Genomic DNA, 14,828 nt, shown 5'->3' with positions numbered 1-14,828 from the left:
TCTTGTTCCAGCACTGTTCCTAGAAGGTCTTAGGTCCTTTCGTCCTCACCACATGGCTATGGCATGGGTGCATTATCTCCTCACTTTACAGATGAAGAAGCTAAGCCTGAAGAGGTTAACCACCTGGTCAAGGTCACCCGGCCCGGCTGTGTGTAGTTAGAGTCGAAATTTACACACTACATCAGATGTACGAAACCAGTGCTACTCTGTCATCTGTGAATGAGAATTGCTAGTACTGGATGAGTACTGGATCCCATTGATTGTAGCACACACTTAAGCATGTCCCTCCACCTCTCCCAGCACTTCTCAGTTTAAAATAGTAATTTGAAGTTCAACTCCTTCTCTGGGCTGTTTTCCCAGAGTGGTCCTGATTCTTTGGTAGCTACACAGGCCCTGATGCTGAAGTGTCTATAGCTGATCTGATTTAAGATCTGGTTTCTAAGCACACTCAGAGTCTAGGGTCTATACAACTCTCTCCACTCCCTACCCCAAAGCCTTCATCCTGTCTCCTCCCATCGTCCCCAACCAACTTTTCCCCACCTCAGCTTGGGCTAGTGCTGCGGGTCTTGTGCGTCTCAGCCCTGACCTGCTCCGACCCTGGGAGTAGTGAGAGCATCCTGCTCTCCTGCTTCCTGGTCAGCCCATTCTCATCTGGCAGCCAATGGCTCCCAACCAGCAACTCCCTACAGGCTCCCCCAAAAGTCACCTGGGACTATCTGGACCCCAAACTGTCTCATTAGTCAACCAAGCCTGGCTATTCATCTGTAAGCAGACTTTTTGGAATTTAGAAAACTCTTTCTCTTTCCACAAGTCTGAATTGTTTGAGTCCAGACTCCAGAAAGTCACCCTTGAGACTCAGTGTAGACCCAGGATCTCTTTGGTCCAGGAAGCCCCTACTTATTCATTTTTGTTGAGTGAAAACCCTCATGGCTGAACTTCAAGGGCGGAAAGCCTGCAGGGAAACAAACCAGCATGGTGAGGACCAAGACAAACATTAGAAGACACGTCAAAGAGTAGATAAGCAGAATTTGCCAAATTAGTGGACATAGGCAGATGTGCCATTTCTGGTGGAATTGGTCTGGGTCAGTGTCTCAGTTATCTCTTGCTGGCTTACAACCCCCCACCCCACCCCAACTTAGTGTTTTAAAACAATAACTGTTTTATTATCTTTCTGGTCTTTCTGCTCCTTATCATTTCAGCTGGGGCTACAGTCAACCATGGTCATGATTGAGCTGGCTAGTCCATAGGCAACTCAAGTGAATTCCTGCTGTTACAATTGCAATCGGTTCATTTTTTTTTTTTATGTTAGTCACCATACAATACATCATTAGTGATGTATTGATCTACAATTCATTGTTTTTGTATAATATCCAGTGTTCCATGCAGTATGTCACCAGGCTAACCCATCCTCCCACCCCCTTCCCTCTAAAACCCTCAGTTTGTTTCTCAGAGTCCATAGTCTCCCATGGTTCATCTCTCCCTCCGATTTCCCACCCTTCATTTTTCCCTTCCTTCTCCTAATGTCCTCCATGCTATTCCTTATGTTCCACAAATAAGAGAAAGCACATGATAATTGACTTTCTCTGCTTGGCTTATTTCACTTAGCATAATCTCCTCCAATCCCATCCATGTTGATGAATGCCAAAAAGTTGGGCATTCATCCTTTCTGATGGCTAAGTAATATTCCATTGTATATACGGACCACATCTTCTTTATCTATTCACCTGTTGAAGGGCATCTTGGCTCTTTCCACAGTTTGGCTATTGTGGACATAGCTGCTATGAACATTGGGGTGCATATGGCCCTTCTTTTCACTACATCTGTGTCTTTGGGGTAAATACCCAGGAGTGCAATTGCTGGGTCATAGGGTAGCTCTATTTTTAATTTTTTGAGGAACCTCCACACTGTTTTCCAAAGTGGCCGTACCAACTTGCACCCTTTCTCCACAACCTCTCCAACATTTGTTGTTTCTTGCCTTGTCCATTTTGGCCATTCTAACTGGTGTAAGATGGTATCTCAATGTGGTTTTGATTCCCTGATGGCTAATGATGATGAACATTTTTTCATGTGTCTGTTAGCCATTTGTATGTCTTCTTCAGAGAAGTGTCTTTTCATATCTTCTGCCCACTTTTTGACTTGATTATTTGTTTTTTGGGTGTTGAGTTTGAGAAGTTCTTTATAGATCTTGGATACCAGATAAAGATCTGTAGTGTCATTTGCAAATATCTTCTCCCATTCTGTGGGTTGCCTCTTTGTTTTGTTGACTGTTTCCTTTCCTGTGCAGAAGATTTTTATCTTGATGAAGCCCCAAAAGTTCATTTTTGCTTTTGCTTCACTAGCCTATCGGTTCTTTAAACTGCTAACCAAAGCTGAGGAATGAATATTCTTGAATGCAAATCGGCCCGTTATGCCACGCTCTGACTATGGGCTGGGACCCTCCTCAGGACCTTGGAGAGAGGCTATACCTGCCTTGCAATGCTTTATAGTGTTGATTGCTGAATATTTAATTCTTTGGGAAAAGAAAAGCTTTTCATGTTCAGTTACTGCTCTGTCATTACAGTTCTATCACATATTTAGGTTTTGTGGTTTGTAGGGTTTTAGAGTCATCTGTGGTCATGTATTGGAGCATTCAGTAGCATAGGCAGAAAATAAGACAAGCTTCACATTATTAAAGACCTTTTAATATTAATATAATGTTTCTTTGAGGGTTTGTTATAAGAATTGTCTTACACATTTCCCATGGTAAGAATAAAATGAGACAAGGTATGTGAAAATACTTTGCATACCATAATTATCACTACTATTCACTCAATAAATAAGTGATCACGTACTGTATAGATTTTGTTTTCACTTGTGTGCTTTTTACATCATGTTTTGGTCCCTGAATGACATTTTCTTGGCACTTGGGGAGATCCATTGGCCAACCTGAGGTTGTACCAATTTCTGACAATATTTCTAAATACAAATACCAAGCAGCCTTTAATTGCTCAAAGACTCAGGATTGATGCTGACCATTTTCTTGCTACACTGCTTCACATTTTTCATCTATAAGATCTGATTCAAAATCCAGGCTTCAAAGAGTAGTTGGAAGGCATTAAGTGAACAATGCACAAAAGCACCTTGTGAATATATAGCACTGAACAACTACACCACTTTACTACTTACTATGATTATCCCTCAAAATACCCCGGGGTGTAGTATTACCAGTCCTATTGTCTATACTCTAGATCTTTTCAACTTCTCAAGAGATATCAGCAAATTTATTCTTAACACTTAGATTTATTAAGGCACAGCTTTATTTCCCCATCTTATGACAATATAGGTCATGTTATTTCAGCTATGGCTAACATAAAAATGTTGTTCAATTACATGTATCTTAGCCTAAGTGAACATACATCATTATGTTATATACATACAATTTGTAAAAGAGTTGTCAGCTACAAACGCATTAGCCTATACACTGAAGTTAGCCATGGGAAAATGCTGTTGTCATAGAAAATTGGACTCTGAAAATAGATAAATGTTCAGATGCTTACTTTTGAAATAGGAAGCATTCATCTTGTGACAACATTGGCTTATAGTAGCTTTATTTCCATTATGTAAGTGCCAAGCAGGTGATTATTGTCCTTGAAGAATGTAAGGACTAGTTACTTCATCAGTACAGAAACAATCTTCCTGTTAAATGCTAGATATAGTCTGGAGTCCTAGATGCCAATTCAACTTCTTGATTTAAATTTTTAAAAATTTGAATATTCTTTTGATACATAGCAAAAGCAATGATACAAAATTCAGAAGGTTCTAAAGGGAACATGAAATAACATGAAACATCCCCCTGCTTCCCTAATCTGTAGCCATCCCAACCCCTTCCTTGGAGACAAATAATATTAATTTCCTTTCTTGTGTGTACTCCATAGATATTTTATGCACATACAAACATGTATCTATATCTGTATCTTTCTTTGCTCCCCTGAATTGTATCTCCCCACCCCCACCCCCATATCATATGTATCTCAGAATGAGACTCTATTTGGAGATAAGGCCTTTAAAGAAGGTGACTAGGCTGAAATGAGGTACTGTGGGTGGGCCCTAATCCCCAACAAAAGTTGTCCTTATAGGAAGAGGAAATTAGGACCCAGACACACATATAGGGAAGACCATGTGAAGACCGAGGGAGAGCTACAAACCAAGGAGAGAGGTTCAGAAGAAACCAATCCTGAATTGATCTCATATTTCTAGCCTCCAGAACTGTGAGAAAGTTTCTGTTGTTTCAGCCACCCAGGTGTGGTATTCCTTATGGTGGTCCTAGCAAACCAAAACACCCACTCCTTTTACAAACTGCTAGCACACAATGTCCACTTTGCCATGCCTTCCTTTTCACTTACTGTATGGTAAACAAGTATATAAAAGCTTCCTGCTTCATTTTATGGTATAAATATATGGGTTCTTTTTATTATATGGATTTAGCATAATTTGTCTGACCACTCTCCCATTGATGAACACTTAGATTATTTCCAATATTTTGTTATTAAAAACAACACTGTAGATAAATAGTCTTGTACATAAATAATTTCAAATAGTCTTGTACATAAATAAATGTGGACAAGTATATCCCTACAATCAATTTCTAGAAGTGGTATTGAGACAGGGAAACTGAAAGAACCACATGAAAAACTGCTTTTCTGCTGCTTCTATTCTTGCTAGGAACTACACCCCCCTTCCCCTTACACATGCCTTACAAAACAGATAATGAATGACCTCCTTGTAAATGTCAAGGAGTTCATGATCTTTTTGGAGTGTTCCAGCCCAGTAGGTAACATGTGAGGAGTTACTGGGTGTGGTCATCATGAGTGTTTTCCAAGACCACTGACTCACCAAGACCCCTGGCTCCAGGGCATGGATGACTTATGGAGGTCACCTTAACACTGGTCTTTGTTCCTGGATGCCTGAGAGGACATGCACACTGTACCACAATCAAAAACCCCAGACGCCAAGCAAAGATGAGACTCCTCTTTCCTTTCTGAGTCTCCTGGACACTCTGTATCCATACTTTCTGTGTTCAATGGACTCTTCTCTTGCTTCCTCTCGATTTTTGTCTGATTTCTATCTGCATGAAGCCAAGCACCTTCTTGGCTGGTCTTGCGGGCCCCCCTCTGGGTCCTCAGACCCAGCCAACCTACATCAGTATCAAGGGGCTTAAGGGCATGTGTAGTAACATTTTTACAGTCATTGACAGATTGTCCTTCCTAGAGGTATAGAGGTTTACATGTCCATTAGAAGGACTGAGAGTAGTTTGCACTCCACTCCCTCCACAGTCCATTTCCAACCTTTTGATCTTTACCAATCTGGTCATAAAAAGTCCTGCATTGGAAATTATCATCTTGCATTTCTCTCATTATTAGTGATGTTGAACATCTTTTCATAAATTTAAAGGGCATTTGTATTTCATTTTTTGGTTAAGCTTCTTTTCCTACAAGGTTTTTTTTTATATGGAAGATATTCTTTATTTGTTAAAAAAATTAGTCATTTTCAGTGACATGGGTGGCAAGCATTTCCCATTTATAGTGGCTTTTTTATAGTGCTTCTGAGGAGGTCATGTCAAAACATTTTTTAATATAATAGATTTATTATTTCCTCTTTTAATGGTACAATGACTTCTGATTCCAACTACACAGAGGTAGGCCAAACTTTGTAGGTATGGGTACCACCCTCCACAAGACTGCCCTCATTTCAGACACCAGCCTCAAGTTCAGGCTCCCCAGGACCACCGGGCTGCAGTTCTGACCAAGGGGCTGCAAGTCTGGGGATTCCCACTACGCTTGCTGGTTCAATAATTCACCAGAACATCTCACAGAAGTCAGGAAAGTGCTGTCCAGTTTTATAATTTCAGTTCTATTATAGCAAAAAGGATACAAATTAGAACCAGCCAAAAAAGAGAGACACCTAGGGTGAAGTCTGGGAGGGTCCCAAATGCAAAGGTTCTGGTGTCCTCTCCCTGTGGAGTCAGGATGCATCACCCTCCTGGCACATCAATATGTAACAATATGCAGAGTATTAGCAACTGGGGATGCCCACCTGAATGTTGATGTCCAGTGTGCTTTTTTTTCTTTAAAGATTCATTTATTTATTTGAGAGAGAGGGAGAACCTCCAGCAGACTCCCTGCCGAGCATGGAGCCCAATGCAGGGCTCTATCTCATGACCCTGAGATCATGACCTGGGCCAAAACCAAGAGTCGGGTGCTTAACTGACTAAGCCACGGAGGAGCTCCTGTCCAGTGTTCTTAATTGGAGTTTCACTATTAATTGAATCATTGGCCACTTGATTGAACTCAACCTCCAGCTCACCTGTCCCTTCCCTGGAGGTTGGGTTGATATCACGTGGCTCAAAGCCCAGCCCTCTAATCACTGGCTGGTCTTCCTGTAACCAGCCACCTTCTGAGTCATGCCCTCCTATAAACCCTCAGGGTCCACCATGAATGAGAGACATTCTTATCACCAGGGAATCTCCAAGGATTTAGAGTTTACTTCGCAGGAATCAGAGGCAAAGACCAGCCAAATTCCTTATGACCCAGGATACAGATTCTGAATTTCATATCATATGTAGAAAGTTCTTCCCTTTTTAAGAATATTACAAAAACAAATTGCCCCAGGATTTCCACTACAACCTGAATATTCCATTTTTTCCCAAAAATATATTTTTGATCCATCTGGAACTTATCCTAGTTTACAGCAGAAAGATTTAACTTATTTTTTTCTAGATAGTTGTCTCAAAATATTTATTGAATAAACTATTTTTCCTCCATTGATTGAAATGCCAACCTTACGATATACCAAATTCCTATATGGATCTAGACCTATTTCTTAATTTCTTAGTGTGTTCCATTGATTTGTTTTTTATGTATCCATACTACACAGTTCAAATTATTGTAGTTTTATAATTTGTTATTTCAAATTAATATTAATAGTAAATTTTGTAAACTTCTATAGAGCATTCTTTTGGAACTAGATTTAAAATGAAATACAAATTTGGGGTAAAATATCCAATATAGCTGTCAGGTAAGTAGCCAACATCCAGTTGATCTGGCTTCTGAGCCATTTAGCAGCTTAGAGTAGGAATTGTTTCCAATGAATTCAGTTACTTTTTATGCCAGAATTGAAGGTTACTCACAAAATTGTGTGCCATACTTTTGTCTTTTAGGAGAAGTTATCCAGAATCACATGCACAATTTTCAGTGCATTGGAAATAGCCCAGTGACCTGTAGCTCTTCCTCTCCTCTAATGTATCAGGAACATTCTAGGTATCTGGCTTTCTCAACAGCCAGTTGTTGAATGTTGAGCACACACTTTCCTCAATGCTTTTTTTAAGATTTTATTTATTTATTTGACAGAGAGAGACACAGAGAGAGAGGGAACACAAGCAGGGGGAGTGGGAGAGGGAGAAGCAGGCTTCCCACTGAGCAGGGAGCCCAATGCGGGGCTCGATCCCAGGACTCTGGGATCATGACCTGAGCGGAAGGCAGACGCTTAACGACTGAGCCACCCAGGCCCCCCTCCTCAATGCTTTCTGCCTCCTGTCCATCTTGACCCCTGAGCGAGATCACTCACTTGCTCCCAGCAGAATCAATGGGCTTCCTTCTGCTCCTGACCAAGGTGGGTCTAAGTCAGCCAGTCCAACCCGGGCCCAGTGTTGGCAGGACCTGATTCTTTCGTGGTCAAACCTGGTATTTTTATCTTCACACTGGACTTTTCCTTCAGACTAGGCAAAGAAAATTGGTGGAATAGACCACATGATTTTGGCTCCTGTAGGTAAAAATGCAGGTGTGTGAGCTTGTCTATGAACAGTGCGTGAATTTCAGAGCCTGCTTCTGTAGCATGAGCTAACAGGAGGAGCTTTCAGAGTTCCCAATAAACGTGTCAAAATGCCTGCCCTTTCCCATCTTTCCAGCTTACTTAATTTTTGTATCCATAATGATTTAAAGGCATGGGATGTGTTCTTCAATAGAAAATTATGGAAGTCTTATTTATGTATATATGTATTTATTTATGTCAGATGAGGGTCAGATCCATCCACTGCTGAGCACTGTGTACTGGAGATAGAGGGGGTAACAAATAACACTATATAAAAAACTATACTTGTTACATTTTACATTCACCTCTCAGAACATTTAATGATACCAGTTAATGATGATATATAAAAAGCCCACCAGCTGCTTGAAATGGCTGCAAATTTTTACCATGTACTGGTATTAAATTGGTTTGAACTCTTTGGAAAAATTGGTGTAACATTAAGTACCAAGATTTCAAATTCCCAGATTAGAAACAAGATTTTTAAGTCAGGAGGAAATTTAGTAAAAATTCAAGGCTAAAAGGAAATGTTAATAGAAAAACAAAAATACTGTAAAAATAGGATTTCTCCCCACCCCCGTTAGGTTAAAAAAAAAAAAAGTGCATTTAAGTGGGTCCATCTGATAGCATCAACTCCTAGGAGAAAGCGGGGAGGTCCTCTGAATGTGATTAGCCCTGCACTCAAGAAAAAAGGGAACAGGAGGCCTTAATGGACTTCAAAAAAAACCAAAAAAACAAAAAACCCACTGGGTCTGATTAAATTTATCTGAGACTAGATTGAGTTTGCAAAAAGAGACAGAATAAGGACTCAAGTTAAAAATTAGTATGAAATCTAAAACCATAAAACTCCTAAAAGAAAACATAGGCGGTAGTCTCTTGGACATCAGCCTTAGCAACATGTATTTATGGATATGTCTTCTCAGGCAAGCAGAACAAAAGTAAAATTAAACTAGTGGGACTACACCAAAATAAAAAGATTTAGCACAGCAAAGGAAATCATCAACAAAACAAAAAGGTAACCTACAGAATGGGTTGATATTTGCAAATGATATATCTGATAAGGGGTTAATACCCAAAATATATAAAGAACTTATACAACTCAAGACCAAAAGAACAAACAGTCTGATTAAAAAATGGGCAGAGGAGGGGAGCCTGGGTGGCTCAGTCAGTTAGGCATCTGCCTTCAGCTCAGGTCATGATCCCAGAATCCTGGGATCAAGTCCCACATCGGGCTCCCTGCTCCATGGGGAGTCTTCTTCTCCCTCTCCCTCTGCCCTCTTTCCCCTGCACATGCTCTCGCTCTCTCTCAAATATATAAATAAAATCTTTAAAAAAAGGGCAGAGGACCTGAATAGACATTTTCCCAAAGACATCCAGATGGCCAACGGACACATGAAAAAATTCTCAACATCACTAATCATCGGGGAAATGCAAATCAAACCCACAATTTTCACCTTACCTCTGTCTGAAAGGCAAGTATAAAAAAAACAACAAATAATAAGTGCTGGTGAGGATGTGGAGAAATGGAACACTTGTGCTCTATTTGTGGGAATATAAGTTGGTGCAGCCACTGTGGAAAACAGTATGGAGGTTACTCAAAAAATTAGAAATATGATATGATCTAATAATGTCACTACTGGGTATTTATCCAAAGAAAAGGAGAATACTAATTTGAAAAGCTTATGCACCCCTATGTTTATTGCACATTGTTTACAATAACCGAGATATGGAAGCCACGCAAGTGTCCACTGATAGATGAATGGATAAAGAAGATGTGGTATATACATAGTGGAATATTATTCATCCATAAAAAAGAATAAGATCTTGCCATATGTAACAATATGGATGGACCTAGGGGGTCCATCCATATTGTTCTGTCCATCTTTCTCTGTCTGATTTATAAGTGAAATAAATCAGACAGAGAAAGACAAATACCATATGATTTCACATGTAAAAAACAAAAATGAAGAAACAAAAAACCAAACAGATTCTTTTTTTAAAAAAGATTTTATTTATTTATTTGACAGAGAGAGACACAGTGAGAGAGGGAACACAAGCAGGGGGAGTGGGAGAGAGAGAAGCAGGCTTCCTGCTGAGCACGGAGCCCTATGTGGGGCTCGAATCCCAGGACCCTGGGATCATGACTTGAGCCAAAGGCAGACACTTGATTGAGCCACCCAGCCGCCCCCAAACAGACTCTTAAATAAAGAGAACAAACTGGTAGTTGCTGTGGTGAGGGAGTGGGGAGCAGGTGAAATAGATTAAGGGAAGTAATAGGTACAAACTTCCAGTTATGAAATAAATAAGTCATGGAGATGAAAAGTACAGCCTAGGGAATATAGTCAATAAAATTGTAATAACACTGTACAATGACAGATGGTGACTGAACTTATAGTGAGCACTAAGCAACGTACAGAATTATCAAATCACTGTGTTGCACATCTCATATTAATAAAACATTATATGTCAGTTATACTTCAATAATAAATAAAGTTATAATAATTAGTAAAATGAAGTTACATTTTTACACTTCTCAGTCTATGATATGTGAAATTTATACTCACTGTGACTTGCATTTGGTTGTTAAAAGTGTTTAAGACTTTTCTTACCCTACAGTTTCCACAGGACAATGATACATTTATCTTGTTCTGTTGCAGGCTATTTACATGCTAAGAAGTGTTTCCCCCTGTGCCTGGATCTTCACTGAAATATGGATTAAAAGACTTTAAGAGAAACATCTACCAACTGCAACATATGGACTTTATATGGATCCTGATTCAAAAAACTTTAAAGAAAAACTTATGAGTTATGAGCTAATGGGGAAATTGGAACCCTGGTTGAACAGTTTATAATGTTAAGAAAAATTATTGTTAATTTTCAAAGGTATGATAATGGGTATATACATGCATGGATGTAATCATTCATAATGAAAGATTTATGGATGAAATAATAGAATAGCAGAGACAAATTTGGTCATGAGTTGATAGCTGTTGAATTTGGGATGACAGGCACATGGAGGTTCATTATATTTGTTCATTATGACAAAATACTAAATCTTTTTTATTTTGTGTATTTGAAACTTTTCATTAAAGAGAAAATAAGCCCGGGCGCCTGGGTGGCTCAGTTGGTTAAGCGACTGCCTTCGGCTCAGGTCATGATCCCAGGGTCCTGGGATTGAGTCCTACATCGGGCTCCCGGCTCAGCGGGAAGCCTGCTTCTCCCTCTCCCACTCCCCCTGCTTGTGTTCCTGCTCTCGCTGTCTCTGTCTCTGTCAAATAAATAAATAAAATCTTAAAAAAAAAAAAAAGAGAGAGAAAATAAGCCCACTTTGGTCCCATTCTGGTTTTGAAATGGAGTAACTTCATTTTACTATGACTGATGTCGCAGGCAGTCTGTGCCCTCCTGGAGTGAAGTAGCAGATTCCCTTTCTAGTAGACACCTCCCATCTGCTGCTGGAACACATCAATTGTGTCTTCCTCATCCATTTCCAACCATGCAGGTGTGTCTGTCTCATGGATTGGCTGCCTGTCAAGTCAGAATCTGATCTGCCTCATTGACAAACCTTGTCATACACAATAGGCTTTCACCAGTTTACTAAGTAGCGTATGCCTCTTAATCCTAAACTGCCCTACAGAACCATCCTGCCCCGCTACCTTCAAATTAATATGATTGTAGTTCTAGGTCTTGACTCATTCCTTGGGCTCTTCATTGGCCATGGTGAGTCCCAGGGTCTCCTCAGCTGCAGCTTCACGAAGAAGGGACCAGGTTGGCACTGAACAAGCACAAAACAGCCCCTGGAGCAGCAGAAGGAGGGTGGCAGTGGTTAAAAAACATTTTCTGAAATAAAAAATAAGTCCCTTGGAAGTGTTTAGAACCTACTAGGATTTGTTTAGAACCTACTAGACCAGAGCAGGAGAAGATCTTTATCAGGGGGTTTATTTCCAGTTGATTAGTTGTGAAATAGCTGAGACTTAGCCAGAGAAGTCTGAAACTCCCAGGTAAGTGGCATTCCTGTGTAAAATAAAGCTCTTAGCCAGGAAGGGCTTCCCAATACAGCCAAAAGAGCAAGAACTGCTCTTTTTACATCAAAAAAGAATAAAAGACTTGGGAATGAATTTAACAAAACAAAATGTCTACTCAGAAAACTACAAAACACTGTTGAAAGAAATTAAGGAAGATCTGAATAAATGAGAAGATACCTCAGGTTCGAGGATCAGAAGACTTAATATATTGTCAAGATGTCAGCACTCCCCGCAGTGATTCACTGCAAGGTCATTCACTGCCATCCCCATCAAAATTCTAGCTGGGTTCTTTGCAGATATTCACAAGAGGATCCTAAAATTCATATGGAAACACAAGGGACTCAGAAGAGCCAAAACATTCTTGAAAAAGAACAAAATTAGAGGACTCATTTCTTGAAACAAAAACTGATTTTAAAGCTACAGTAATCAAGACAGTGTGTTACTAGCATAAGGACAGACATATAGGTCAATGGAATAGATACATTTCCAGTTGATTGATTTTCAATGGGCTCCAAGGACATTCCATGGGGAAAAGAATAGTCTTTTCAATAAATTGTTCTTGGATAACCGGATATCCACTTGTAAAAGAATAAAATTAGATCATCTACCAAATACCATATACAGAAATTAACCCCCAATGGATAAAGAAAACCAAAATCCTAGATTAGATTAGATTAGATTAGATATGATACAACACCTAAAGCATAAGCAACCAAGGAAAACATTGACATTGAACTTTATCAAAATTAAAAGCTTTTGTGGTTCCAAAGACACCATCAAGAGAAGCAAAAAAAAGACAACCTACAGAATGGGAGAAAATAGTTGTAAATCATATATCTGATAAAGGATTGATACTTAGAATATATAAAGAACTGTTACAACTCAATAATAAAAAGACATATAACCTAATTTAAAAACAGGTGAAGGATCAGAGTAGACATTCTCCAAACAAGATATGCAAATGACCAAGAAGCACATGAAAAGATGTTCACACCATTAGCCATCAGGGAAGTGCAGCTCAAAACCACATGAGATACACTTCACACATGCTAAGATAGCTACAATACAAAGACAGATAATAAAAAGTGTTGGCAAAGATATGGAGTATTAGAACCCTCCAGCATTGCTAGTGGGAATGTAAAATAATGCAGCTGCTGTAGAAAATAGGTTGGCAATTCCTCAAATGGTCAAACATAGAGTTATCATATGACCTCCCAATTCTAGTCCTCTGTATATACCCAAGAGAAATGAAAACAAAGGTCTACACAAAAACTTGTACATGGGGGCACCTGGGTGGCTCAGTCATTAAGCATCTGCCTTAGGCTCAGGTCATGATCCCAGGGTCCTGGGATTGAGCCCCACATTGGGCTCCCTGATCGGTGGGAAGTCTGCTTCTCTCTCTCCCACTCCCCCCTGCTTGTGTTCCTGCTCTCACTATCTCTCACTATCTCTCTCTCTCTGTCAAACAAATAAATAAAATCTTTTAAACAAACAAACAAACAAACAAAAACTTGTACATGAATATTTGTAGTAGCCTGGGGGCTAGGTGACCACTTCCAAGATGGCTTTGTCACAGGGCAGGCTATTGGCTGACAGCTCAGCTGGGTCCAGGGTCCTGAGAACTTGGGTGCTCCCTTCATGAGCTCCTCCATGGGCTGTTCTGCTTCTTCATGTCATGGTGACTGGGTTTTAAGAAGGAGAAGGGGCATCCCAAGAGACAGGAAGCAGAAGCTGCTGGTTTCTTAGGGCCTGGGTCTAGAAACTGTTATCATTACCCCTGTTGCATTTTATTGGTTGAGCCGTCAGAGAGCCTAGATTCAAGAGTTGGGGAGATTGACCTCAACTCCTGATGGGAAGTGTGTTAAAATTTTGATGACATGTTTCATAACTGCCACACCCCATAGTAGTTTCCAGAGCTGGGATATGACTCCTGATATGGCTGAATCATAGAGTTCAAAGTCTTAAAAATTTTGCTTTACATTTCAAATAGGAGGGGTGACAGACCCTGGGATGGAAGAGTGGGAAAGCTGTTTAAAATATTTTTAGTTGGTTTTGGGAGGGGTGTTGTTGTATTACCCTGCTCATAATCATGACCATTTTGAAAAAAAAAACAACAACAGAACTATTTGCAATATTTATGGCAAATTTCAATGATGTCATTTTAATGCTGAATATCCAAAGATGGGAAGATCAGAGACAAGGTTATTAAAAGAACAAACAGAAGAAGGTCTTGTTTCCCTTTAAGCAACAGATCTGAAGACAGGACTTGCCATGAACAGAAAGAGCTCTGTCTATGCTTTGGTTGTGAAGGAGAAGAACAGTCTCTTTATAGTGGACATGTCTTAACACATTACTCAGCTGGGCTTTAATCCTGGGGCTACAGTCAGACCATTAAAATGCCATCATTATACCTGACAGATGGGGCATGTGCCAGCATGATTCAGACCCGGTAGCACATCAAAATGGGAAGTGAGGGCTTTGTTCAACTGTTAGCTTTTCGATGCAAATAGAATCCAGCCCCTTTTCTATTTTATTCTGTCATTGTTCCCCAAAGGTTTTCCCCAGAGGATAGAGAAATTCCAGCCATTGCCCTCATTTACTTTGAGGATCTTGGATTTTGATATTGTTACAGAACCTGGACTGGATCGCCCGATGGAAGAACCAAGCAGTACCCGGAGATCCTGAAAGATAGGAGGTTTACCTTTGGTGTGTGCGCATCCCAGGTGGAAGAAGTCAGTGGGGGCGCTGGTGCGGGATTGAGGGGGATAAGCTGGAAAGTCCATTTGCCAGTAATGGTGATACGAGAGTTTGCCCCCCTTGCCTGGCCAGGCAAGCTAGAGGCAGTGGGAAGGAACAGCACACCAGGTAGCAGAAGACCGGGATTGACTGGGGCCAGGAAAACCATGGTGAAATGTGCTCAGGAGTAGACAGCAGAGGGCCAATAAAAGTGGGATCTATGACCTT

The 14,828-nt window shown here is 40.2% G+C and overlaps 1 pseudogene; it reads right to left on the bottom strand.

Moving 5' to 3' along the window:
* Window positions 1-11,270: 11,270 nt before the first annotated feature.
* Window positions 11,271-11,558, bottom strand: LOC118016417 (annotated as a pseudogene).
* Between the last annotated feature and the right edge of the window lie 3,270 nt (window positions 11,559-14,828).

This window comes from Mirounga leonina, unplaced genomic scaffold (assembly GCF_011800145.1).
Source record: "Mirounga leonina isolate KUSES-001 unplaced genomic scaffold, KU_Mleo_1.0 Mir_167, whole genome shotgun sequence".
Lineage (NCBI taxonomy): Eukaryota > Metazoa > Chordata > Mammalia > Carnivora > Phocidae > Mirounga > Mirounga leonina.
The sequence above is the reverse complement of the archived record's forward strand: the minus strand, read 5'-3'. Positions and strand labels throughout refer to the sequence as shown.